The 23919-nt window shown below is 38.6% G+C and overlaps 1 protein-coding gene across 8 annotated transcripts in view; it reads left to right on the top strand.

The window, feature by feature from the left end:
- KCNC2 (potassium voltage-gated channel subfamily C member 2) overlaps window positions 1-23919 on the top strand; it is a gene marked incomplete at both ends in the record, with an annotated part of 185648 nt that overhangs the window by 94186 nt on the left and 67543 nt on the right. The window lies entirely within an intron of this gene.

The following is a 23919-nucleotide window of genomic DNA, read 5'->3' as shown; positions in this document are numbered from 1 at the left end:
TGTGCACTCCTGGCTGTAAATCTTGCTTGACTGAGAGGATTCCATTAGGGCACAGAGAAGCGGGAGGTTACAGCTTCTGGTAGAAAGGCAGGCAGGAGGCTGCCTGCCAAGACTCCACCAGAACACCCAGGAAACTGTGGTCTGTGATGCAGCATGAATCAACTGTGAATGGTGACAGCGCAGTAGTGCCATGTTGTAGCATCCGACAACTATTAAAGTGGTTGAGTGTTTGCGGATAACGGGAGTGGGTTGTTCTGCACACCCCTTACGTGCAGAGGACTAGAATTATTAAGCCGAAGCTTTTGGGAGACTTAGCCTTCTCTTTGCTTCACTCTGTTCTTATTACACTTATATTCCTGTCTTCTGCTAATTCTAAGTGAGATAGGGAAGGTGGCCTGAGAGTCCTGGAAGCTTTACTCAGAGAAGGGTAACAGTGTGATTCATCTCTTGCCTGATTTGTCTTCCAGTTATACTGCAAAGACAGCCAGAGCCTATTCCTCATGTATTTCCGTGGATTTTTCTTTGAACTAAAATCTAACGAGGGACTGGTCCTTAAAGATCTTACACTTTCCTACATTGCTTTACTGATCAACAGCAGAGGAATCCTCAGAAAGTTTTACATGCATAGAAGCACACTGAGAATTTTTGGATACAGAAACACTTACGTAGCAGCACAGCCTGTCTCAAAGTCTCTTTGCTTTGGCTACAGGCAGGTTCCTGGGGGGAATGGGTGATCTTAGAAGTGTAAGAATCCTCAGAATTTCAAATTGGTTAAGATGGTTTGTTTTTTTACTATGTGTGTTTTGCCACACTTAAAAACATGGCCAATGGGGGAAAAAAGGAAGTGTAAGAATCATGGGGTCAGACAAAGCAAAGGATCCAAGAGCCAGAAAAATGGCTTCAAGGCCTGGTCTGCTATCCTAGGTATTTGCTTAGTTTTTTGTTTGTTTGTTCTTAGTCTTGTTAAGTTTCAACTTTCCTGAACCCATTTAACTGTTGGGGATGATTATTATGATAACATCATACTCAGTGTTAGGTTGAGAAAATATGAGACAGTAATTTGGAAAATACCATACAATAAGCAGTAGAAAATAGTGGTATTCATGTTTAGCTGAACTGTCCACCAAGACAGAAAATACGTGTTTTTTTTAAGCAGTCACCAGGTTCTGTCAACATGGTCTGTTAAAAGTCTTAAATCATGAGAGAGAGAGAGAGAGAGAGAGAGAGAGAGAGAGAGAGAGAGAGAGAGAGAGAGAGAGAGAGAGAGAGAGGGTGTATGTGTGTGTGTGTGTGTGTGTGTTTGTGCTATGGGGAACATGTGAATGTCAGAGACACTTCAGGTAGGATAGAATGGAGCCCTGTGTTTTGAACACACTATCTAACACACAACCTTCTCAGTCTTTCCCTTCCTACAGTCTACTTTCTCCAGCATTTCCAAGCTACACTTTCTTATTTCCTTGACTGTCTGTTTCTGGTCTCCTCTGTCTTCCAACTTACATGACTTTGTTCTGTTTTGTTTTGCTCTTGATTTTCACAGTCACTGTCTGTCATTAAGGAGGTCCTTTAGGGTTACCACTCTATAAAGCTTTCTCAGAATTCCCTCTGTCACCTGACCACAGGGCTTGTCCATTTTGTCAACCAGTGAAATCAGCTACAGCTGAAGTTATTTTATTTTGTTTGTTTTCTCATTACTCAACTGTTAGGAAGTTAGGAATTCCATAGCAACAAGTAGATGCTGTCCTTGGAAGTTTGGCACATTGTAGGTTATTCAGGGATGGTACTCAGTAAATGACCAATGCTCATGTAATTGGAAGACCTTGATTAAGTCATTTGCCCTCTGGACACTTGTATTGTTTGTCTAGTATCTGCTTGATAGAAATCCTGGGGTCTCATTGAAGTTCTCTAAAATATTTAACTTTTAAGAACTGTACCAAACTCTGAGGCAAAGTGGTGACGGACAGGTCTTACTTTGAAGAGAGCTGCCGAGAGAGCAGTCTCACAGACTCACCTGTCTTTGAACACGATTATCACCGAGCAGGCTCTCTGGGTTTCAGAATTGAAGTGCCATTCATTGGGATTCTGAAGCTTTCTATCTCTAAACTGTAGCATGCTCTGTTATAAAAACTTCAGCGTATCAACTCACCATCTCCATGGGGGGGGGGGATTGGCAGAGAGCATCTTCTAAATTCCAGTGTTTATAGATCACTATCTGTGTCAAGGACATATAGAAGACATTAATATCCATTATGTGACTCTGTCGTCCTTTCGGGTTTGTCTCTCCAGGGATAGGCAACTCTCATTATTTAGCTTGCTCCCGTGGATTAGTAATTTATGCTTTAAAATCAATATCCTAAATATTGCAGCATCACCTTTGTGGAGGAGGAATGATGAGAGTCATTTGGATGCAGGAAAATGGCATCTGACTTCAGAGGTCATTTGTATTCTGCCAGGTTACCCCAAGGACCTCACAACGGCTACAAAAAGTCACCGTTCTAGTCTTTCCTGAGGACAAGTTGTTATACTCATTGTCATTTGGTGGTTGTCATCCAGATCATAAAAGCAATACAGGGCCAGTCTGGTGCCAGTGCGGCTTCTATTTTTTTCTCCTTTGTCTATTCTGAAAGGAATAGATGAATGGATTCCAAGGAAAACCTTCCTCAAGCATCACCAAGCACAAGAAACACAAAACCTCAAAAACCTAGAAACTTCTCAGTGTATGAGGACAAATGTATAACTAAATCTGGAAGTTTTTCCTTTCTTTCTTTCTTTCTTTTTTTTTTGTTTTCTCTTCTGTAAAATGAAAAAACAAAAATAACAACAATGCAAAAAAAAAAAAAAAAAAAAAAATCCCAATTACTGGCAATTACTGTTTTAGTGAGAGTCAGGGAGTATCTGTGCCCAAAAAGAAAAGAAAAACAAAAAGTGTTGCAACGTGAATGGGATCAGAGAACAATCGGAAAAGGAAGCACTTTTCAGATGTAGCCTGGAAATTACAGCTGTGATAGACAGTTCTCCACTACTTCAGAGCTATACAGCTATGGCAAGCTCGGAAAGGGTAAGTGGGTCTATTCCAACTATGAGGCAGACAGTAAGTTGGAGCAACCACTCATTGCATGTGTGTGCTTGGTAGGTCCACACACGTTATCATCTATGGACAATCGGTTCGGGAGCCTGGACTGAGGGTCTGAGAGGCTCACTGGGCTTGTGTCACCACTTCGTTTCATTTTTAAGCACTTTTCTGTTACATCGAAATCTGGATTTTAAGGTAGAAAATCATCATTTATTGTTTATCCCCACTGCTCTTACTTGCCTTTTAAAATGCTGTTGTTTTTATCTTGATAGTGGTCTATTCTAGTTTGTGTGTGTGTGTGTATGTGTGTGTGTGTATCACATATCACTAGTTACTGCAGAGTGCTTACTTTACTTGAATCTGACAAAGGAAAGTATATGACTTAAAAAGAAAATAACATTGATTTCTAGAAGACGGCTTTAATTTTTGGAATGTACTGGTTCTTTTGGTTATTCTGCCATCATTTTTATATAAAGTGATTCGAATCATATCCTCAGAAGGGAGCGTTCTTTGGGGGATGCAGGAGGTGGAGTGAGACAACTCTCCTTCAGTTGCCTTCAGACATTTCATTGAACAAGAACAAGGAGGTTCTGAAGCCAGTCTTGGAGTTTGTTTCCCAGTGACCCTGACTCAGAGGTTCTGAACTACATTGGATGCTTTTGTGAAGTTACAGTATCCCAATATTTTTATGTAGACAGAAGGAGGTCGAAGGGCTCCTCCTAGAATCCTATTGCTTTTCATTAGCTACTGGGTTCTTGGACACAGTGGGTCTCTGTGCACTGCCTGGCACTGTAGCAGATATACCAGATACTGCATTCATTGGAGCTGCTGCTTTCAAGGAACAGATCAATTTTCATGGGAAACTTAAATACATGATCCAAAGTAGAGAGTCCAGGAATAGTTTGGGTTCTTCAAAACATTATACTTTCTTTCATTGTGTATCTGTGAAGAACAGTCAGAATCCTCATTAGATTTTTTAATATTTTTGCGTAGAAGTAATGAAGACTCAAAAAGCAGAGAAGTGACCAGGTACCAATCTATATAATTCTGATGTAAGAGGACAATGTGTTCAGAGAAGTGTCATTGTGACCCAAGCTCTTTGGGACAAATTGTGGCCTCGGGGCCTTGAACAGTTTTTCACATAAAGGAGAGGTGGAATGGACTTCCAGGAAGAGTTCTCAATCTTGTGTATAGAGATGTACAACTGTAAATGAATGGCGAATAGGGAGATGAGGCAGATATCAAGTACTGTGGAAGCATGAGGACTTGGGTCTGGTTTACCAGAACCCATGTAAAGAGTTGGGTATGACACGTGTTGTCCTCGTGGGGGGACAAAGCCCTGACCAGCCAGCCCAGACTATTCACTGCAGTCCTGGCCAGTGAGGTACTTTTTCTCACAAAACAGGATGGGAAATTTCTGAGGAATGACACTTGTGCTTCTCTCTTACCTATGTTCATCACACACACACACACACACACACACACACACACATACACACACACACACACACACACACACAGAGAGAGAGAGAGAGAGAGAGAGAGAGAGAGAGAGAGAGAAAGAGAGAGAGAGAGACACTCAAATATAGAAACTTATGTAAATATGCCCTACAAGATGGAATAATTGATTAAATTGATTTTAAAATTCCCATTTCTAGAAAGACTTTAAATGGCTAGAGATTGATGTCTTCACATTGTCACACGGTCATGATGCAGACCAGAGATGGGACTAGTATTGGGTCAGAGATATGCCTGAGACTGAACTTGAGCACAAAGAGAGCAGGATGGCAGACCTTTCCTTTATCCCTGTCTTATGATGCTGTAAGTTTGCAAAGGTGGGTGTCTGAAGCTTAACGATAGCTTCCCATTCATTTTGGGAAGGCAATATCCTTAGTCACTATCAACTCATGTGGAGAGAAATTGGATGGCATTTTGAACAGCTGGCATGGTGGCTGTGTGTGTTACATATTCAGGCCCAAATGTGTTGATATGAATATTTTGACTAATGTCAGTTCACTATTTATAAATGGTTTAAATTTGTCAAATGTTAGATACCTTCATGGGTGTATGTTCACATTGAATACTCCAGATGCAAAAACATTGAGAAACGTCTTTTTCCAAACACCAGTTTTTTTTTTCTTCCTTAAAAATTATTTTAAAACCTTCGTCCTAAGACATAATAGTAAAATAAAACAAGATAAAACAAAACTAAAAGTAACACTTCAGAGTTGGAAAAGACAAAAAGAAGGAAAAGAGCCCAAGAAAAGTTACAAGAGTCAGACACCCACTCATCAGAAATTTCATAAAGACAAGAAACCAGAAGCTATAGTATGTATTCAGAAGACTGTGCAGAGACCCATGTGTGGCCAGTTCAGTCTCTGTGAATTATTGGAAGCTTTAACTTTTTTTTTTTTTAAATCAGGCATTTCTTTTTTAATTAATTTATTTTATTGTTTTATTTTTTTAATTTAAAAGTTATTTATTTTTACACTCTAGATTTTATTACCTTCCTTGTCCACCCTCTGACTATTCCATAGCCCATGCCTCCTTTCTGCCCCTACCACTGTCTCCAGGAGGACATTCTGACCCTTCACCTCCACTCCACCAGACCTCTAAACTCCCTGGAGCCTCCAGTCTCTTGAGGGTTAGGTGCATCTTTTCTGACTGAGCCCAGACTCAAGAGTCCTTTGCTGTTTATGTGTTAGGGACCTCATATCAGCTGGTGTATGCTGCCTCATTGGTGGTCTAGTATCTGAGAGATCTCAGGGGTCGAGGCTAGTTGAGACTGCTGGTCCTCTTACAGGGTCGCCCTCCTCCTCAGCGTCTTCTGGCTAATTCCTAACTCAACCACAGGGGTCAGCAGCTTCTGTTCATTGGTTGGGTGCAAATATTCGCATCTGACTCTTTCAGTTGCTAGTTGGGTATTTCAGAGAGCAGTCATGATAGGTCCCTTTTTGTGAGCTCTCCATAGCCTCTCAGGCCTTGTGGCCTCTCCTTGAGCTGGGTCCCACTTTGGGCCTGTTGCTGGACCATTTTTTCCTCTCAGGGTCTTCTCCATTTCCATTTCTTACATTCTTTCAGACAGGAATAATTATGGGTCAGAGTTTTGACTGTGGGATAGCAACCCCATCCCATACTTGGTGCCCTGTCTTTCTGCTGGAGATGAGCTCTACAAGTTCCCTCTTCCAACTGTACAGCATTTCATTTAGGATCCTTTGATTCCTGAGAGTTTCTCACCTGCCAGGTCTCTGGTACATTCTAGAGGGTACCTCCTACCTCCTGAGGTTGCCTTTTCTGTACTTTCTGCTGGCCCCTGGTGCTTCAAGCCCTTTTTCCCCCACCCAATAACAGATCATGTTCCCCTCCCCTTCCACATCCCCTTTTCCTCCCAGGTCCCTTTCTCCTCTCTTGTGGTTGCTTTCTTCTCTATACCAGTTGGAACTGAGGCTTCCTCACTTAGACCCTTCAGCTTGTTGATCTTTTTGAGTTCTGTGGACTATATCTTGGGTATTCTGTACTTTTTTTTTGGTTACTCTCCACATGCTAGTGAGTGCATACTGTGCATGTCTTTTTGGGTCTGAGTTTCCTCACTCAGGATGATATTTTCTAGTTCCATCCATGTGCCTGCAAAACTCAGGATGTTCTCATTCTCAGTAGCTGAGTAGTATTCTATTATGTAAATGAACTACATTTTCTGTATCCACTCTTCTGTTGTGGGACAATCTACATGTTTCCAGCTTCTGGCTATCACAAATAAGCCCACTATGAACATAGTGGAATACGTGGCCCTGTAGCATGTTGGGGAATCTTTTGGGTATATTCGCAAGAGTGGTATTGCTGGGTCTTCAGGTAGACCTATTTCCAATTTTCAGAAGAACCTCCAAATTGATTTCCAGAGTAGTTGTGCCAGTTTGCAACTCCACCAGCAAATTCTCTTTCTCCACATCCTTGCCAACATGTGTTGCCACCTGAGGTTTTGATCTTAGCCATTCTAATTGGTGTAAGGTAGAATCTCAGGGTCATTTCGATTTGTATTTCTCTGATCACTAAGGACTTTGAGCATTTCCTTAGATGCTTCTCAGCCACTTGAGATTCCTCTGTTGTGAAATCTTAGTTTATTTCTATATCCCATTTTTAAAATTGAGATGTTTGGATTTTTGGTGGTTAGCTTCTTGAGTTCTTTATGTATTTTGTATATTAGTTCTCTATTGGGTGTGGGGTTAGTGAAGAGCTTTAACTTTTATCATATTCATTTAAAGGGCATTGCTCTCTTGGTACCCTTCATCCTCCCTGGCTCTTATACTCTTTTTGCCTCTTCTTCTGAGGGTTTCTCTGATCCACAAAGGGAGAGATTTGATGGAGACATCCCATATAGGGATGGGTGTGTCACGATCTCTATTTTCTACTTAATGACTGGCTTTGGGTCTCCTTATTTTTTATAAAATGTAGTTTATCTAATGATGGCTGAGCAAGGCCCTGAGCTATAAGTTGAATGGAAAGTAATTTGTACTCAGTTCTTTTGCAGCTCCCCACTCCTGCTTCCCATCCTCCTTGTTCTTTTTTTTAGAACAGTAGTATTTGGTTTTTCACAAAAGTCCTTGGGCTATTCAAGATCTTGGTTCTTGGTCATGAAAACATTTAAACATATGGGTTCCCTCTCATGGAGTGGGTCTTCAATCAAATAAGGTGTGTGGTTGGTTATTTTGACAGGCTTTGTGCTAATGTTGCATTAGTATATCTTGCTTTTAGGGCTAAATTGTAGAACAAAGGGTTTGAGGATGGCTTGGTGTTTTCATGGACCAAGGACACTAGCATGTAGGAGTACAGGCTCTGTGTGGGCTTCATCTCTACTTTTTCATGTTCAGTAAGTTGAGTGGGTGCTGTTTTGAGCAATGGGACCTTGCAATCAACTCATGAAGGGCAATCTATAATTTTGACACTAGCCTGGGTGCTTGGAGATTCCTATGAGACTCTTTTGGCCAACAACTCAGTACTGGTACTGCAAATTTAATTTGATGATAAAGAGATGCTCATTTAGGACTCTTTTATTTCCATTATTTAGCAATTTTATTTAGATTCCATTCATATATGTACATATTTTAGAAGCTTCTACTATATTTGTTTTTGTACTAACATGCAGATGGCCACTAAATTTAGCTTTCTTTCCCCATATTCCCTTCTGCATCTGCCTCTTTCCTTCCTTTCCCCTCCCCACGTATCTTCCTGTTCTGGTTCCTTATCAATCCACAAGTATCTATTCGATTATTATTCTTAATCCCAGAGCTTCTTTTGTAGTGTTTCAAACACGTTTTAAACTTTTATGAATGAAAATGTCAAATGTTTGTAACTTTCAATGGAAATTCATACTTTATAGGTACTAATGACTAGGTTGTAGTAATAACTAATTTTTTTATAGAGAAGAGAACTGGAGAGAGTAAAGAGTTCATAAGAGTGTCCTTGGAATAGTTAACTGGATTCACAACATAATCAGCTGACCTTTTTCATTAGTTATTCATCCACTCTACATCCTGATTGAAGCCCTCTCTCTCTCCTCCCAGTTCTACCCTCCCACTCCCCTTCTTCCATTATCCTCGCCTTTTCTCTGGGGAGAAGGGAAGTATCCCCTCTCCCCCATGTGTACCAACATGCCCTGGCAGTTAAATCTGATCAGGACTAACCACATCCTCTTCCATTGAGGCCAGACAAGGCAGGCCAGCTAGTGGAAAAGGATCCAAAGGCAGGCAACAGATTCCAAGTCAAGAGACAGCCCACCCCCACTTCAATTGCGGGAGACTCACATAAAAACCAAGCTGCACATCTGCTACATTCGTGTAAGGGTCCTAGGCCTGCCCATGCATGCTTGAGTTGGTGGTTCAAATTCTGTGAACCCCATGAGCTTAGGTTAGTTGACTCTGTAGGTCTTCTTACGACTTCCTCAATCCTTTTCTCAATTCTTACATAAACTCACTTAGCTCTGCCAGATGTTTGGCTATGGGTCTGTGTATCTGTTTCCACCAGCTGCTTGATGAATCCTCTAAATGGCAGTTGTGCTAGATTCCTGTCTGTAAGCATAGCAGAGTCTCATTAGTAGTGTTAGGAGTTGCCTCTCTCCCATGGGTTGGGTCTCAAGATAAGCAGACAGATAGGGGCTGGTGATTTGGAGGTATGCAGAAATGCTTGCCCTTTAATCCTTGCAACCTTGGTTATAGCCCCAGGAACTCTAGAGTGGAAAAACACAAAGATACAATTCAGAAATTTGTTTTCTGTCCTCCAAAAGTGTGTACTTGTGTTCACATACACGCTAAGGTGGATGGCATTGACATTGTTGTTGATTTAAGGTTGAATTTCCTCAAAACTAACAAATGACCATCTTGTCGGGGAGAAAACCAGGTGTCCATGAGTGGAATTTGGAAGAAATAATCTCAAAATAGAAACAAGAGTTTATACCTAGAAATACAGCTTCCCAGATAAGTAGTTTTATTGTCTGAAATTCAAGTATTTATTTGAAAAGGTAGGTTGTATACAGTGGGACACACACACACACACACACACACTCTCTCTCTCTCTCTCTCTCTCTCTCTCTCTCTCTTTTAAAGCCTTGTCTTACTTACGTTTTTATTAAATAGGTCGAGCAGTTGACACTGTAGACTTTAATGCCTCCAACTACCACAATTTATTATCACACTGAACACTGGCTCTAATTTGATCACAACTATAGTGTCAGAATCAGTGGTAAAAGAACACAAAAATTTAATCTTGCTTCCAGAATAGCATCTGCCTAGAATCAATTCTGAACCTAGTAATGAAGACTAACTCCATTTCTAGGGTGTCAGTTTCATTTAGCGGCATAAGCATGGAAACAGGGTGGCAGGGATGTTACTTTTCAACAACATAATCAACCTTTACTATCACTCTGCATTTCTACTTGCATTTGGGCATACTCAACTGAAATGGCTGAGCAGAAGCTATGTTTTATTTAGCCAGTTGTCCTTGAACTCTGGCTCTGTTACATGGCTCTGCCTCTCTAAACTCGGTTTCATTTCTAGTAAACAAACAAAAGGTTAGTTTCTTGAAGTATAATTTAGCAAGCAAGTGCTTGATGATCAACATCTTATGTTATCTCAAAAACTCTTTATCTTGGGGAATTAACATTTACCGGCAAACTTTGGGTAAATTTATTTAAACTATTGGGATTGTAATAAAAATTACATGAATGACAAATATACCCTGAGTCACTTAAAAGCGTTTCGCTTTCGTCTTGGTTGAGGACCTGACTGGCTCCTTCATAAGATAGATGCCTTTTATATTCTATATATTTTTATATGTATACATACATATGTCATCTTTTAGAAGTTTAAATTTTCAGTTATATATATATATTTTTTTCTCAAGAAAATATGTGAGGTACAGACTTTTTTCCTGTAATAAAAAATTAATTCTACCTCATGATCCCTTTTTTTGTGAGTAGATATAATCTCGGGCTTTATCCCTATATACCAATTAACCTACAAATTCCAACAAACTATGAGGCTCTGTTTAATGAACTGACTATCCAGTGCTTATAGAAATGTAGTAGAGGATCAGTAGATAGTTAGTAGATGAGCATATGAAATGAGTCAACTTTGATCTCTTCAGTATATGATCAGAACTTGGGGAAGAAATAAAAGTTGTAGAGACATTATCATTGTTGTTTAAAACTTCATCTAGGAGAACAATAATTTATGACTTCAATAATTTATTTTGAAGTTGCTATTCAAAGAAATTTCAGGTTTAATACAAATAAATTATACCAGGACCACATGGATGATTTACCTTATATTCTCTGAGTTAAAGGCATTAGAAATGCCATTAAGCCCAACTTTCCCTTCCTTGCTTCCATAACAATTTCATGGTTCAAAAGGAGTACGACTTTATACAATACAATTGGTGTACTATGTGTTAAATTCTTTGTTTAGATCTGTCTCCAAATTGCGTTATTTGATTCTCAGGAGTCTAACTTCTTGAGTTCTTTGTATATATTAGATATTAACCCTCTGTTGGATGTAAGATTGGTAAAGATCTTTACCTAATCTGTTGATTGTCATTTTGTCCTACTGACAATGTCCTTTGACTTATAGAAGCTTTGAAATTTTATGAGGTCCCGTTTGTCGAGTCTTGATTTTAGAGCATAAAACATTGGTGTTCTGTTCTCAAATATTTCCTCTGTGCCCATGTGATTGAAGATTTTCTCCTCTTTTTCTTTCTATTAGATTCAGTGTATCTGGTTTTATGTGGAGGTCCTTAAACCACTTGGACTTGAGTTTTGTACAAGGTGATAAGAAAAAAACTGATTTGCACTTTCTACATGCTGACCTCCAGTAGAACCAGCACCCATTTGTTGAAAATGCTGTCTTTTTTCACTATATGGTTTTAGCTCCTTTGTCAAAGAACAAATGACCATAGGTGTGTAGGTTCATTTCTGGTTCTTCAATTCTATTCTATTGATCTACCTGCCTGTCTCTGTACCAGTATCATAGAGTTTTATTTATTATGATTGCCCTATAATACAGCTTGAGGTTAGGAACCATGATTTCTCCAGCAATTCATTTATTGCTAAAAAATTTTTTCTAGTCTGTTTTTGTTGTTGTTATTCTAAATGAATTTGCAAATTGTTCTTTCCTACTCTATGAAGAATTGAGTTGGAATTTTGATGGGGATCACATTGAATCTGTAGATTGGTATTGGTCAGATGGCCATTTTTACTATACTAATTCTGCCAATCCATGAGGATGGGAGATTGTTACATCTTCTGAGAACTTCAATTTCTTTTCTTCAAAGACTTGAAGTTCTTGTCATACCAATCTTTCTCTTGCTTGGTTAGAGTCAAACCAACTTGTTTTATATTATTTGGGACTATTGTGAAGGGTGTCGTTTCCATAACTTCTTTCTCAGCCTTTTTTTAAAAAAACTGAACAACATTAGTTTAAAAAACAAAGATAAATGTACAGATTTTATGCATTTTTGCATAAAAGTATACTAATACATTTTTGTCAGTACTTGATTTTTTTAAAGGTTTGATAGTATGCATTAAAATCTTACTAGTTACAATGAGCATAAAGTACATGTAAAACAAGATATAACATGGAAATAGTCAAAGTTTTCTTGGTGTGTAAAGATTAAGCATAATTGTTTTTCATTTCCTTTTCTTTTCCTTTTTTTTTTTTTTTTGGACTTTGTTTTTTCTTGAACTTCATATAGTCTGTGAGTTGTTTCTGGGGTGTTCAGAGCTTTCTGGGGTTAGTCCATAATTATTAGTGACTGCATATTATGTCTGTTCTTTTCTGACTGGGTTACCTTGCTCAGAATGATATTCTCTAGATGCATCCATTTTCTTAAGAATTTCATAAAGTCATTGTTTCTGATAGCTGAGTAGTACTCCACTGTGTAAATATACTATAATTTTTGTATCCATTCATCTACTGAAGGACATCTGGGTTATTTCCAGCTTCTGGCTATTATAAATAGTGCTACTATGAACATTGTGGTATATGTATCTTTGTTGTATATTGGAGCTTCTCTGGGGTATATGCCCAGAAGTGGAATAACTGGGTCTTCATGTCCAATTTTCTGGGGACTCACCAGACTGATTTCCAGAATGCTTGCACCAGTTTACAACCCCACCAACAGTGGAGAAGTGTTCCTCTTTCTCCACAACCTCTCCAGCATCTGCTGTCATCTGAAATTTTGATCTTAACCATTCTGACTGGTGTGGGGTGGAATCTCAGAGTTGTTTTGATTTGCATTTCCCTGCTGGCTAATGATGTTGAGCACTTCTTTAGATGCTTCTTAGCCATTCGATATTCCTCATTTGAGAACTTTTTATTTAGCTCTGTAACCCATTTTTAAATAGGGTTGTTTGATTCTCTGGTATCTAGCTTCTTGAGTTCCTTGTATACCTTGGATATTAGGCCTATATTAGATGTGGGTTTGGTAAAGATCTTTTCCCAATCTGTTGGCTGCCATTTTGTTTTCTTGACAGTGTCCTTAGCCTTACAGAAACTTTGCAATCTCATTAAGTCCCATTTCTTGATATTTGACCTTAGAGCACGAGCCATTGGTGTTCTGTTCAGGAAATTTTCTCCTGTGCCTATGTGTTCTAAGGTTTTCCCTACTTTCTCTTCTAATAATTTCAGTGTACCTGGTTTAATGTGAAGATCTTTGATTCACTTGCACTTGAGCTTTGTACAAGGAGATAAGAAAGGGTCTATTTTCATTCTTTTGCATGCTGAGTGCCAGTTGGACCAACACCATTTGTTGAATAGGCTGTCCTTTTTCCACTGAATGTTTACAACTCCTTGGTCAAAAATCAAGTGACCATATATGTGAGGGCTCATTTCTGGATCTTTTATTCTGTTCCATTGATCCACATGCCTATTTCTGTACCGGTACCATGCAGTTTTCAGCACAATTGCCTTGTTATATAGCTTGAGGTCAGGGATAGTGATTCCCGCAGATGTTTTCTTGTTGTTGAGGATGGATTTTGCTATTCTAGGTCTTTTGTTATTCCAGATGAAATTGTACATTGCTCTTTCCAACTCTATGAAGAATTGGGTTGGAATTTTGATGGGGATTGCATTGAATCTGTAGATTGCTTTTGGTAAGATGGCCACTTTTACAATGCTGATCCTTTCAATCCATGAGCATGGGAGATCTTTCCATTTTGTGAGATCCTCCTGGATATCCTTCTTTAGAGATTTGAAGTTCTTGTCATACAGGTCCTTCACTTGCTTAGTTAGAGTCACACCAATGTATTTCATATTGTTTATGACTATTGTGAAGAGTATCTTTTCCCTAATTTCTTTCTCCACATGCTTGTCCTTAGAGTAGAGGAAGGCTACTGATTTCTGTGAGTTAATTTTATATCCAGCCACTTTGCTTAACTTGTTTATCAGTTTTAGAAGTTCTCTAGTGGAATTTTTGGGGTCACTTACATACACTATCATGTCATCTGCAAACAGTGATGTTTTTACTTCTTCCTTTCTAATTTGTATCTCTTTGACTTCCTTTTGCTGTCTAATTGCTCCGGCCAGGACTTCCAGTACTATGTTGAGTAGATAGGGGAGAGTGGGCAGCCTTGTTGAGTCCCTGATTTTAGTGGGAATGGTTCAAGCTTCCCATCATTAAGTTTGATGTTGGCTGTTGGTTTGCTGTATATTGCTTTTATTATATTTAGGTATAGGCCTTGGATTCCTGTTCTTTCCAAGACTTTTAACATGAAGGGGAATTGAATTTTCTCAAATGCCTTCTCAGCATCTAGTGAGATGACCATGTCGTCTTTTTCTTTGAGTTTTTTATATCGTGGATTACGTTGATGGATTTCCTTATATTAAACTATCCCTGCATCCCAGGGATGAAGCCTACTTGATCATGGTGAATGATCGTTTTGATGTGTTCTTGGATTCGGTTTGTAAGGATTTTGTTGAGTATTTTTGCATCAATGTTCATAAGTGAGATTGGTCTGAAGTTCTCTTTCTTTGTAGGGTCTTTGTGTGGTTTAGGAACGAGAGTTATTGTGGCCTCGAAAAATGAGTTGAATAGTGTTCCATCTGAATCTATTTTGTGGAATAATTTGGAGAGTATTGGTATTAGGTCGTCAATAAATGTCTGATAAAATTCTGCACTGAACCCATCTGGACCTGGGCTTTTTATCGTTGGGTTAGTTTTGATGACTACTTCTATTTCTTTTGGTGTTATGGGATTATTTAGATGGTTTACCTGGTCCTGGTTTAACTTTAGTAACTTGTATCTGTCTAGAAATTAATCCATTTCTTCGAGATTTTCCAGCATTGTTGAATATAGGCTTTTGTAGTAGGATCTGATGATTTCTTGAATTTCCTCAGTTTCAGTTATTATGTCTCCACTTTCATTTCTGATTTTGTTAATTTGGCTACTCTCTCTTTGCCCTCTAGTTAGTCTGGCTAAGGTTTTATCAATCTTGTTAATTTTCTCAAAGAACCAGCTCTTGGTTTTGTTGATTCTTTCAATGGTTTTTTTTTGTTTCTATTTGGTCTATTTCTGCTCTGAGTTTGATTATTTCTTGCAGTCTACTCCTCTTGGGTGTATCTGCTTTCTTTTGTTGTAGAGCTTTCAACTGTTCTGTCAAGTTGCTAGTGTATTCTCTCTCCAGTTTCTTTTTGGAAGCACTCAGAGCTATGAGTTTTCCTCTCAGTACTGCTTTCATTGAACTCTATAGGTATGGGTATGTTGTGTTTTCGTTTTCATTAAATTCTAGAAAATCCTTCATTTCTTTCTTTATTTCTTCTTTGACTATGCTATCGATTAATAGAGCATTGTTTAGTTTCCATGTGTATATGTGTTTTTTGTTGTTTTTGTTGTTATTAAATACCAGCCTTAGACCATGGTGATCTATTAGGACACATGGGAGTATTTCAATCTTCCTATATCTATTGAGGCTTGTTTGGTGACCGATTATATGGTCAATTTTGGAGAAGGTGCCGTGAGGTACTGAGAAGAAGGTGCATTCTTTTGTTTTAGGATGATGATATTTTCTGTAGATGTCTGTTAATACCAATTGGTTCATAACCTCTGTAATAACTCATTTAAAAAAGAATGAAATAATTAGAATTGCTTTGTAGAGTGGACTTTTTTTACTATTTATATCTTGATGTGCTTAAGTTAATTCCTTTAGTAGCTTTTCTACCAAGAAATAGGTACTAAAGAAAATGCAGCATGTATTAGTCAGGATTTTCTAAAGAAAGAAAAATGATCAAGTAAATATATATAAATATATAATATTTATGCATAAACTTATATATATATGTATATCCAGATTAACCATTACATAACAATGATCTTTTTAAATGGTAACTTCCGCACTCTCCCATAGGAAAATGGGTGCACTGTACCGAGGCCAGATGACAGTCATACAGTGTAGCATTACTGTAAAGCCAAATCAACTTTGAAAAGAATGTAAGGGCATGCCATATTATTGGATAAAATAATTTTCAGAGAATTACTGAGGTTCTAATGTCCACTCTATTAAAATGCAAATTTAAGGGGTTTAAGAGAAGGCTTGGAGGTTAAGAGTCCTGTTTCTTTTTCCAGTGTACCTGGGTTGCGTTTTCAGCACGTGTATAAAGGCTCACCACTGTTTGTCACTTCAGTTCTAGAGGACCCTCTTTTCTCTGGCCTCGGAGGGTACCAGATGCAAAGCTGCACACACACATAATGTGCAAACAAAACATGCACAGAGAATAAGACAACATTTACTTTTAGACAGTAAGAAAATAGCTAGTGGCCACTGTTGCTGTACATTTTCTTTTAGACAGTAAGAAAATAGCTAGTGGCCACTGTTGCTGTGAGGCTGAGGGATGCTGGATGAGTCACGGTCACGTGTGGCTCTTGGGCAGGCTTTTTATTTCAGTGCACAGTTTGTGTGTAAGGAAAAATCCTAATTAGAGCACTATAGTTGCTATCCTATTGATCATTCATACACATATGTCTCTGTTTTTTTGTAGAGCCCATGGGCTGACACTTTCTTTTTGTGAATTTCTTTATTTCCTCTTAGAAGATCTTCAGTCTTTCTCAACTGGATCTACATGGAAACCTCTCCTGCATTTTCCTTAGACAGGAACTCCTAGATTATGCACTCTCAGAATTGTTACACATCCAGAGGTGTCTCCCTCTTATTTTCCCATGTAGTAAGTGATTCCTGGATATAGTTTACATGTAACCATACTTATGTATATATTAATATATAATATATATTGAACTAAGGTCCCATGTAGCCCAGGATAGTCTCACAATATATAAAGGAGAATGACTGAATTCAGATACTCTCTATTTTAAGTTCCTAAATGCATGTACATTACATGTTCATGTACATGGGATTACAGACAAGTACCACCAGGCCTATTTTGTGTAGTTCAAGGAGTTCATGCATGCTAGCAAGTTCTCTGCCTAAAGTTCGCATCCTTAACCCTGCATGTAATTTCTTAATCACAGTCATCCCTCAGTGGCCTCTGGTAGTTCAGATATTTTTGAATGCTATTTTATTCTTTTAAAGAATTCACCTCATCTTGGAAATTTGGAATACTTTGTCAGGCTGTGTTTTTTTCTCCCATTTGTCTTTCCTGGGACGGGGCGAACCCTTTCAATTTGCAACTCAAGGGTTTTTCAATTCAGAAAGCGCTGTGTGTATCGTTGGCTTGATTATTCACTCTGTCCATCTGTTCACGTTCTCTCATCTGAAATTCTCATTATTTGCATATCAAGCCTCCTGTATTTTCCTTTAGAATCAACATTCCTCTTGCAGTTTTCTGAGTCTTATTTATTTTTTTCTTGCATTCTGAGGTACGCCTTTCCACTAATCTTTGCTAGACTCTTAAAAGTTTTAATCCGTTTTTTCATTTTTTTTCTACTGGGTTTAAAAAATTCTAATTAGTAAGTCTGCATAAAGTCTTTAAATGTTCTTCTTGCTCTTAATTGGTTCATGTTATTGTTAGACATATTTTTTAATGAAGTATTTAAAGAAAACCTATCAACTTCATTTATATGTTGCTGAGTTTCTTTGTATGTTTGTAGGCATTTTGCCAAGGTTTCAGGATCTCATAAGAACCAGTGAGCCAGAGGAGGGGATAAAATCCATAGCTTTTCTTTTCTTTTCCTTTTCTTTTTCCTTTTTTCAGCCTGAGGAGGACTACTTGAGATCTGAAAAGCCATCATGGAATAACTACTCATGTCTGTTTGGACACAGTGTAGCCCTAGGCAGGCATAGCTGCAGATTTGGTGGTCATGTTTCCCCATACTATAACCCTGTTCATATGTTTCTGGACATTACTACGTATGAGATTCCTCAAATAGCTCAAGTCCTCAAAGGAGAAAGTTATCTTGTAGAGCAAGATAATGGTTCAGATAATAACTTTAGGCACATGGTTTCTTGATACCCAATAGGAGGATGTCTCTATTGTGTCCTTCCATAGTACGTTAAAGAAGAGAACATGAAAGATGAAGGTAGAGACATTAGGTCCAAGGGCCTGGTATATTGTCTCTCCAGAAACATCCAAGGTTTTCTATTAGAGGATGATAAGTCATATATGAAAGATATGTTGCCTTTACTATATGATAAAAGTTAATCTTCCATAGTTACATTAATAAACTAATACTTTTTTCATTATATTGAATATACATATATATATGTGAATGAAGTTAAGTAAACTGGCTGGTTTTGTGTCAACTTGACACAAGCTGGAGTTATCACAGAGAAAGAAGCCTCAGTTGGGGAAATGCCTCCATGAAATCTAGCTGTAAGGCATTTTTTCAACTAGTGATCAAGGGCGAACGGCCTAGCCCATTGTGGGTGGTGCCATCCTTGGGCTGGTAGACCTGGGTTCTATAAGAAAGCAGGCTGAGCAACCCAGGGAGAGCAAGTCAGTAAGTGACATCCCTCCATGGCCTCTGCATCAGCTCCTGCTTCCTGACCTGCTTGAGTTCCAGTCCTGACTTCCTGTGGTTATGAACAGTGATATGGAAGTGTAAGCTGAATAAACCCTTTCCTCCCCAACTTGCTTTTGGTCATGATGTTTGTGCAGGAATAGAAACCCTGACTAAGACATTATGTTAATGAATGAAGCCTTGATAAAAGATGACCTTCCACAGTTATATTAATGAATGAATACAATTATGATTCTATCTAGAATATAAACTTTGTACTTTTTCTAGTATGTAATTGAATTAATTCACATTTCATCTCTAGTTTGATTATAAGAAAATTGTGATAATTGCTGTCACCTCGAATTTGATTATGGAAAAATTGTGACAGTTGCTGTCACATACCACCTTTCTCTCCCAGACATATATAAAAATGTAAGTTCAAAGAAGTAAGGTTGCATTGTTATGCAATAGTTTACATCTCACCTGAATTGTCTTTTAAAAATATTTAAATACTTCTTTTACAAAACCAGGTTAGTCTTCAAGCACAACAACAATCAATGAAAACAAATTTTCCCTTTTGTGTTAGAATGGATTGAAGTAGATAAAAATCCATTCATGAGAAGCTTTGAGGGGTTAAGGATAGAAAGCAGGAATTGATGGGTAGATGAAATCAGAAGCTGTCTGGCAGGGACAGTGGCAGTTGGAAACTTAGTCAAATCCAGTCACAGTCTAAACTCTGAAAGCAGTTTTCAAAGAATTCTGTCTAAGATGGATGCTTAAACAATACCATCAGTAAAACTGATCTAGGGACTCCAGGGGGTTCTGTGGAGGAATATAGCTTGTCTCCTTCCATTGCCCTTCAAAAGACTCTCCCGTTCACTCACCATGGAGAAGAATGATACATAGATATGTGATCATCAACATCATTTTCTGAATCTCTAATTAGAACAAAATCACAACCACCACTTTCTCTCTTCCTCTGTTTTCTAGTTATAATTCTCTCTCGAAGTCCTCACCGTAGGTAACATGTGAAGAATGCAAGCATTAGGAAATGCAGAATGACTAACAATGGTCTTGGATGTTTTGGAACTCACTAATGACTTTGAAGCAGAGGACAAATTCGTCATCACAGTGACACTGGGAACAGTCGTAACAGTGGCTGTGTGGTTCTGCCCTATTTTAGAGCCCAGTCAAGTACCTGATGGATGCCAGCATGTTGTCCTACAGTCATATAAGACAAGCACTAACACTTTAAAACAGGTATTTTTGTTAAAGGCTGTGGATGTAGAAAAGTAAGGCCGGAGGGATAAGCAGCTTTCTGAAGGTCAAATTAGTGACTTATATGTTTCTTATTTAAGCCTTTACCTCCCAGTCCAAAAATCCGTGCTGGTAGTTAACATATCTGATACATATTTATCATCAGAGAGTCATTTTGGAGGAGTAAAAAATGATGCCATACTTTGTCCCATTTCTTCAATAAACGATTTACAGATCCAACCTGTCTTCTTCATAAACATTGTTGAAACGATGTACCTGACTCCTGAAGGAGAGGAAGCCCAACGATGAATCCGGTGACTTTTACTTCTAAGTCTTAATGATGGTTTCCTTCAACTTTTGTTTTACTTTATCCTTTGGAATGTGAATACTGAAGCTCAAGGCACTTGAGATTCTACCTGCTGTTTTCAGGAAATAAGGGAGTCTGGAGAGCTCTTCATTTTAATATGCATCAGGTAGAAGAGATTGTTATACAGCTCTTTCTGAGTATTTCAGAAAGGGTGAAACTGATGACTCAGGAACTAGGTATCTCTGTTTGTGCTTTCAGATTACTCAAAATATCATATATTTTGAGCTTGTCATCACCAAATTTCTCTTACCCTTCTGAGTTTTAAACCAAAAAACTTGCAGCTATATCACTTAAAAGTATTTGCAAGAAATATTCAAATCCATAGTTAAATGTCAAGCTTTCCTCTGGGCTTCAGCTGAAACTGTATCTATTATTATTGGTTTGAAACTGACAGCTCTTGGCACTAATCTGAGATGAATCTCAGAGACCACTTTCTCCTCCAAACGGAAGTTAGAAAATTGACCTAAGTATTTCACTAAAATATGCAACATAATCACTGAACAGAATATAAAATTTAGTTCCTAATACTTGTTATCACAACTTCAATGGTATTTGACTTTATAATTAATTATAAACTTATTTTAAAGAGTAATTTATTCTTTACTCTCAACTGTCATTAGTTTTGTTTGTTCTTAATCAAACATAAAACCAATCACTTTAAATTTGCTGACAGAAAATGGAGCTGTACCTAAAAGTTATGAGTTATGTTTCATTTATACAACACACACAACACACATACACACACACACAACACAACACACACTCTTGGCTTTTGGTCAGTTTCTCTAAATAGCACATGCAGCATTTGAAAAGTAAAATACAAGACTGTGCTGTTGCTGCTATCAGATTTTCATAATAACCTATGGCTGTCTACTACTCTGAGAGACATTAAGACACAGTAACAGGCCTAACCATGTCTGCTGCTTAGTTGATATTCAGTAAGGGTCTGTGGTAGGGTTGTCTTTCCATTATTCATTTCCTTTCCTGCCTTATTGAGGAAATGCCATCAATTTGAAGGGAATCCGAGTTTCCTTCCATCTCCCTGTCTTTCGCATCCTTATCATTGCCTTGTGGTTCCTCTGAAAGAGCCTACACTTCCTCATTCCCCAGCAACAGCACACCCCTCTGGCAATTCTGACTTCTCTCCTGATAGTTGTGCCTTTCCAACCTCATGATCCCAGGAACAAGACACGGTACTTCTTCTCTCTACTTCCTTATTTCTCTCTTTTCATTATTGAAAATCTACCGCCAGACATTTGTCCACCCACTTTCCCCTTGTCTTAGCTCCTGTCTTTTTTAGTTTTGTTAGCTTGGTCTTGCTTGCCTGGCCACTCTCAAGCTTTTGGCTCCCAGTTTTACTGAAGTGGGCTCTTTTCATGCTTTGGTCACCCACACTGGCTGAAGTTGAGACTACACCATTGTATTAGTCGGGGTTCTCTAGAGTCACAGAACTTATGGGTAGTCTCTATATAGTAAGAGACTTTGTTAGTGACTCACAGTTGGTAGTCCAACTCCCCAACAATGACCAGTAGCTGCTGTGAATGGAAGTCCAAGGATCTAGCAGTTTCTCAGTCCCACAAGGCAAGAAGCTAAAGAGAGAGCCTTCCTTCTTCCAATGTCCTTCTGTAGGTCTCCAACAGAAGGTGTGTTCCAGATTAAAGGTGTGTACTACCACACTTAGATCGGGGGCTTGCTTTGTCCCAGATGACCTTGAGCTCAGAGATCTCCTTGCCTTAGTGTCCTAAGATTCATAACCACTATGTCTCAAGATCTCCATGCCAAAATCCAGGTCAGAAACTTGTATCTCCCAGCCTCAAGATCAGGATCACAGGTGAGCCTTCCAGTTCTAGATTGTTATTCATTCCAGATACAGTCAAGTCGACAGCCAGAAATAGCCACTACGACCATCATGCATTACCAGCTCTCACCTCTACCAATGGCCTGTGATGTAGCTGGAGATTATATTCTGCCTGAAAGCGTCTGCCTTTTCTTCTGTTCTGCTTCCTTCCCATTTCATCTGCTGCTCTTTCCTCTTCAGTGATCCGTGATTGGTTCAGGAGCTTAATTCTCAACACCCTTTCTCAACACCAATTCCTCCTCGACTCATCAACCACACTCTGACCCCACCCCAAGAAATTCTCTATTCTAAGAAGCCTGAATTCCATCTCTGTACGCCTTAGTCTTTGATGCTTTTCTATTCAACCTTCTTATAGGCACGATCACAGACTAGGAACGTTTTCCAATGATCTCCTGCTGGTCTCCAAAATCTTCAGCATCTTAATATACAACAACCCTATCCAGTTTTGGGAGGAGCAAACTTTCAAATCAAGGTCATTGCTTCTCCTTTTCTCCAGTTCCTTTGTCAGTACCTGGGAAATGATGCTTTTCTTTCTGCCTTATTGTCAAATGAGGACCAGTGCTCCTCTCTTTACTTGTCAACAGAAATCTCCTGATGGAGCTCAGAGAATTCACTTTCTCATTCAGTCCTTTTTTATTCTTTTTGAGATAGAGTACCATGTATCCAAGACTGCATGGGAACTCTCTCTGTAGCTGAGCTTGAATTCTTGTGGTTTGAACGGCCAGTTCATGTGCTATGGGGACTAAATCTAGGGTAGTGAGCATGCTAAGCAAGAGGTCTGTCACTGTGCCACATTCTAGCCGCGAGGCTAGTTGTATCTTAGTGTCAGAGAGGAGAAAGGTTGACTAACTGCTTCACAGTCACAGAGGTGAAAGCTCTCTCAGCTGAAGCCAAAATGCTGACTTTGCCTACTGCTTGCTTGACTTGTTCATTGCCTTTAGTTATAACATCTGCATCCCCCTTTATTCTGTTCTTAAGAAAACAGCTCACTGCTACTCATCCAGAAGTTTTTCCCCATTATTTTCTAAGTAGAAACTGAAGTATTTCCACTGTGTGTACTTCCACTGTGTCTCTGTGTGTGTTTGTGTGTTTGCATGTGCACATGCATATGTCTAGACTCTTGTGTCTCTCTGCTGCTTTGTTCCTGCTACTGCTGGTATGTTGACCTTTTTGGTATAAGTCAGATATGTTAAGCATTCACTAACCTCTGGGCTTTTGTTCTTGTACTTGACACACATACTAGAACTTCATTCTTTGGAGTTTTCAAGTTGACAGCCCCATCTCCCTCCCTTTTCTTCCTAAATGCTACCTGTGCCGCAACAAAAGTATTCAAAACAGTAAATTGTCACTCCCTGTGTATCCAGCAACTCCTATTTCATTCATTTCCTTCTTCTTTCCTTTGAATGACTGATATCTTGCATACTATAAATATTAACATCTTTTGCCTATTTCTGACTTTAACACCAATGCTACTTGGTTCTTCTGGTCAGGAAGTTCCATACGGTTTGATACTTTCCAGTCTCGAGAACCTAGATTAGTGTCAGAAATATGGTGGATGTACAAAACATAATTTATTAATAGAATAAACTTAAAATTATCAAAATGAGAGAAAGTGATTTTTGTTGTGTATACAGGATTAGTGCTGAGTGGTAGTGTTTTGGAGTCTCATGAGACTTCTGAGCTTGAATTCTACTATTTGGTCAACTACTTAACCTCTCTGTGTTATTTTTCTTCTGTGAATATACTCCAAAAGAATGTTGCAAAGATAAATTGACATTTGGAAATTACTTCAAGAAGAAACATGATGTATTAGTTCTAAGTAAAAGTTTGTGGCGATGATTAAATTATAGTATGAAGTAGTTAGAGTTCTGAGTCATGGGCAGAATGACAACTCAGTGGAAGCAACTAAAATGCAAAATGAATAATAGTTAATAT

Source organism: Micromys minutus (assembly GCF_963924665.1).
Source record: "Micromys minutus genome assembly, chromosome: 22".
Taxonomy (NCBI): domain Eukaryota; kingdom Metazoa; phylum Chordata; class Mammalia; order Rodentia; family Muridae; genus Micromys; species Micromys minutus.
The sequence above is the reverse complement of the archived record's forward strand: the minus strand, read 5'-3'. Positions and strand labels throughout refer to the sequence as shown.